The sequence below is a fragment of the Salvia miltiorrhiza genome, chromosome 8 (genome assembly GCF_028751815.1).
Source record: "Salvia miltiorrhiza cultivar Shanhuang (shh) chromosome 8, IMPLAD_Smil_shh, whole genome shotgun sequence".
Classification (NCBI taxonomy): domain Eukaryota; kingdom Viridiplantae; phylum Streptophyta; class Magnoliopsida; order Lamiales; family Lamiaceae; genus Salvia; species Salvia miltiorrhiza.
This window is the reverse complement of record NC_080394.1, coordinates 42,367,306-42,372,304: the sequence shown is the minus strand read 5'-3', so window position 1 is coordinate 42,372,304 and position 4,999 is coordinate 42,367,306. Positions and strand designations below refer to the sequence as shown.

Below are 4,999 nucleotides of genomic sequence, written 5' to 3'. Positions count from 1 at the left end.
TATACAAAGCTATAGTTTGGGTGGTATACTAGGTCAGTAGACTAATACTTCTTAGTCTTATCGATAAAGGGAATCTACTATGACAACTCACGAGTTGCAAGGCTCAAAATCAACACAACATCAAAGCAAGGTGTTGTAGAAATTGTTCAAGAGATTCAAAAGAATGACCAGAGGGTATGAAATGATTAACTACAAGGTCGAACAAAATGACCTCGAGTAAGAACCCGTCTGGCTTTTCAACCGAAAGTTGAAACATATAGGTTTTCAACCCAAAAGACGTCTACTGAGATTTGGATCATGTGGACTGGCCAGGTCCAACATCATCACTTCCCAGTCACACGGGAAACATTGTCCCGAACTTGAGAAGTCGTGGACATACTATACATAACGAAACTTGAGTTCGTAGTGGCAACTTAAAGCTCAAACTTAAGGTTCTAGTCCTATTGAACTAGACTCTTATTCCCCAAGGTCTACATACAGACAGTCGAACCATATTTTCTTATATAACTTGTAGTCCCAAAGATATGGGCAACAGTCCAAAGGCGTGTATACTGAGCTATAACAATTCTTATGTCGTCGTCAAAAGCTATACTAAAATCCCGATATGCCCGGGTAGTCTCTGCTGGGTCAAACGCGGAGCTTTCCTAACTATCGGAATATGCCTGGACGTAACCCTCTTTAATAGATAAGGGAAAGTGTGAGTCTTCTTATACGTAAGTAGACGTAAAACTCTTAAATGTACAAGGTTATGAACATACTATGCATAACAAAACATAAGTTTCATTAAGACAACTAAACTTATTTTAAGGTCTTCTATTCTAGTGGACTCGGATCCCATTTCCCATGTATGTCACAAATATATATATAACCCGCAGACAATCAAATCACGCCCTTTTTATAATCTATCGTGTAACATAAGTCGATTCGATGTTCCATCGTGTGTAAACATTCGAACGTAGAGACTTATGCTTAAACCCTTGATGCAATGTTTGCCTTGAATTCATCTTGTATCATCATTCCGTGCTTTTCCTTCAACGCGTACATGTCTTTTCATTCCTCTTTGTAATTCAAAAGAACCATTGTTTTCTTGTGGAAGCTGAAATGCTCTAAGTTCTCTATCATTCTTCTAAATCATCACTTCAAGAATCTAGATTGTAGAGATATCCTACTAATCCAGCAGTCTATGTTCTTTTTGAATCGTGATCATGCAACTTATAGCAATCTATGTTTTCTGGGGAAAGCATGTGTCAATTCTCTATCATTCTTCTTATTATATCATCATAACTGCAATGATATGCCATGAAAGGCAAAACATTCAACATTTCATCATAGCATGCTCTTTACATAAACATCTTCATGAAACAGTTTAGAACAATAACATCTTTAAAACGTTGTAACTGCAGTTACCTTTTTCCTTGATTGAGCACGATGCAATGGAGTGTTGAGCGGTGTCGTATTAACCCACGTATGTCTAGTGAATCAAACTAGACTTGGCTTTTTAGAATAAGGTTTCTAGTGCCAGAGCAAACGAACTGCTCTGATACCACTCTGTCACAGCCCACTATCCCAATGACGGGTTAACCGGGGTTATGACTTGGGGTGAACAATAAGAAACGGAAATTAAAGGGGATTTACTAAGTAACCAACATTAATAACAAACTAGTGGTATATATATATAACCACTTGGGTAATTCACAAATGAGTCTGCCATAACGACTAGACCCCAACTGAAAGTTAATTAAAATGAAGTAGTAATAAGTTCAAGTAGAAATGATAAATAAGTCAGAGTGTTTGCAGTGAAAAAACGTCTGAGTTATGCATATGGAGATGCATACTCAAGGTTTCATTACATAAACATCAAAAGGGAAATCCGCTCAACACCGATCCATTCCATCGCCTGCTCAACCTGCACATTTAGAAATACATGCAGGGCTGAGTATAAAAATACTCAGTGACATAAGCCGAAAATACAACATGCATACATATATAAATTGAACTGCCAACAGTAACACACAGGGGTTTTCTTGAATGACCTGCGCTTACTAAAACATTTCATTCATTTTCATAAAGGTGGATGCGCATCCTATTTTCAGTCTATATGATCCATATCTGTCCTTTCTGTCACGCGCCGGGAAGGAGGCCTCCTTACCACGGACGCCAAGACCGGTCGCAAGCGACTCGCGGTCTCCATGAGTGTACACGTTAACCCTAGCTAGCGACCTTTGTCTAGCATAGGATCCCAATTGGATTTCCTTTAAAGTTGGCGAACCAACACAGATAGGATACATATAAAAACATAAACATTTTTGGCAGTCAATCATTTCATAAACATTTCATTTCATTTCATGAACATTTCATTTTCATTTCATAAGAGTCATTTATCATTTGGGCATAATAATAAACTGAAATTAATAGTTAAAATCATCTCATGCATATATTCGTATAAGAGGCCTACGACACGCAGGGGATCTCTATATACGTATAGTAAAAGTAATGCCCACCTCAATTGTTCTTAAAGCTGGCGTGGAGTCGTTTCTTCTTCGGCTTCACTTTCTGTCGCCCGGACCTTCATTGATGAAGAGTCGATAAGTTCGTGAAGAAATTGTCATAAGACAAAGTCTAATTCTACGTGCCTAGGGTATCTTTTAATGTTTTAGGGTTCTAGCATCCATAATTCGTTACATTAAAGACAGTCAAAAATCAATCATACCTCGTCTAATCTCATTCAAACACATAGGCAACACAAACACATAAGGCACATAAGAATCACAATCAAACATCATCAAAACATGCTCTGTTTTTACACTGACTCAACTTCAAAATTTAATCTGTTCTGACTCCGACATCTCCTGAACTCGAGACTCATACCGAAAGAAAGATCTTCGAGTCTAGTTTCATATAAAAAAAAAAGTAGAGTCGAAAACTCCAAGTGGTTTGAGAGATATGACGTTTTTACCACGATCTACCATGTTCGGCAGTTTTGAACAATCGAAAACTTGGATTTTTGAAAAATAGTAAACGTTGTCAAACTGGGCTCAACTTTGGTGGATATCTAGCTAACACAATAAGGTTAATACTGAAATGAATGACTCTTTCCTCTGTTCTCTGAAATTCTAGGTAGTAATGTGCAGTTTAGGTTTTGCATTTTAAAGAAGTATCAAACGAAGTTGGAATGGCTTGAAATTTTACCAGGGTACTCAAGACTCATGTAGGGACTTGCTATAAAATTTTCAAAGCTATTAGACATCGACAAACCGTCGATCACAGTAGGTCAGTAGGCCTACGAAATTCATATTTATAAGTCCTTAAAAAATAATTTATATAAATCAAGAAATAAGAGTTTAATCCCAAAAATATTCATTAAAAGTCCATCATAATTTAAATAAAAGAACGGACCTCATTTAAAATAAATAGTCCCAAACTCGTTACGCACATATACTAAATCTTTCATGAAACATCCTTTAAAATAAACTTTGATACATAGAAAATAATTCAACAACTTGAGCTCTTAAGAGGTTGTTTTGCAACAGACATCAAATCTGCCTCGGATCTCCAAATGAGGCTCCAAAAGACATTCTGGAAACTAGACATTTCAAGGATCATTCTCCAATTTGAATCGAATGAAAAAAAAATTCAAACGAGCAAGATATGCCCTCTCAAAGATGGGTATTTAACAAGCAAAAATCTGAAAATTTCAGATTTCCAGATTACAACCAAGTCAGTGGGCTTTCTTTAAAAATTCATATCTCCCTTTACAAAACTCCACTGGGAACCCCAAGGGTCAATCTGGAAACTAGGGAGAGATCATAACACTCTACAGTTGGATTTACTCCAAGAACATTCATGGTTTAGAAGATATGACTGTCTAAAGTTCAGTGCACAAAAAGAGTTCAAGTTTGGCAGATTTAGAACATAAATCGGAAAAAAACACTTTAGGCTTCACCAAAAATTCTAAAACTGAACAAGTAAGTTCCCAACATGTCAGTGAATATTCAGTAGAAAGATAGGCTTGAGAATCAAAGATTTAAGTCGGCCTTTGCCACCTCAAAGTCGTAGGTTTGTAAAATCTACTGGATGGTACAAGGAATAAGAACTAGATTTCAAGAATTTATACCGGTTGTTTCCCTTACTCAAAAATGGTGACACCGATGTCAAAAGAAAGATACGGGAGTCTAGAGTGACATATTCAAGTTTCAAAGGTTTTCACCGATTGAAACTGTACTTATGGCCTCCCAAAGATTGTTTACCAAAAATGTATTCCAGATGGGCAGTGATGTTTACAAATTCATAAATAAATCATAAGAGCTCCAAACCTTCTGAAATTTTATCAAAGTATAGAAAACATATGAAAGATGATACACAATTAATTTGGGAATTTCTGGGAACCGTTTGGATGGCTGGAATCGCCTTTCAAAACACTGCCGAGCAGTGTTCTTATGGCAGATTCGCTGCCTTACCTCATGCACGGTTTTTCACCCAATAAACTCTACCAAAATAATCATCCAAAATCATAAAACATATCCTCACATAATATAGCACACAAATGTGTAAAAATCCATGGCCATAAAGCATTTTCAGTTGAGAAAAAGCAAAGAAAAACTCACCCTCGAAGCACAACCTTCACTCTATAGTTTTCCCACACTCTCCCTTGCTTTGCTACTTCTCTTGGGGCTTCAAAGGCTTCTATGGAGTGTGATAATGGTGGGAGAAAAGTTGTGAGAGTGGGAGAAAGAATGTAGTGGTGGGGGAAAAGGAGTAGTGTGGTAGGAAAGGTAGGAGTAGTGGTAGGGAAAAAGATTAGTGGTAGGGAAAAGAAAATATTAGTGATGGTAGGGAAAAAGATTAGTGGTAGGGAAAAGAAAATATTAGTGGAGGATAATGGGGTGTTACATTAAGTAAATATAAAAATGTGGTGTAGTAATAACCCATGTGTAAGAAAAAAAATATATGTAAGACTAATCATCAATTAATAAAATGCTAGAGCATAAAACTCTTGTGA

General features: G+C 36.7%; 1 long non-coding RNA gene across 2 annotated transcripts; it reads right to left on the bottom strand.

Moving 5' to 3' along the window:
• Nucleotides 1–1,648: 1,648 nt before the first annotated feature.
• On the bottom strand, nucleotides 1,649–4,743 carry LOC130997111 (uncharacterized). 2 transcript variants are annotated; one of them, XR_009092969.1, is made up of 3 exons: nucleotides 4,605–4,743; nucleotides 2,502–2,566; nucleotides 1,649–1,906 (listed from the first exon to the last, which is right to left on the bottom strand). It is a non-coding gene; the product is annotated as an uncharacterized LOC130997111 (long non-coding RNA). The 2 variants fall into 2 exon arrangements; XR_009092968.1 differs by lacking the exon at nucleotides 4,605–4,743 and having other exon boundaries at nucleotides 2,502–3,039.
• Nucleotides 4,744–4,999: the final 256 nt, after the last annotated feature.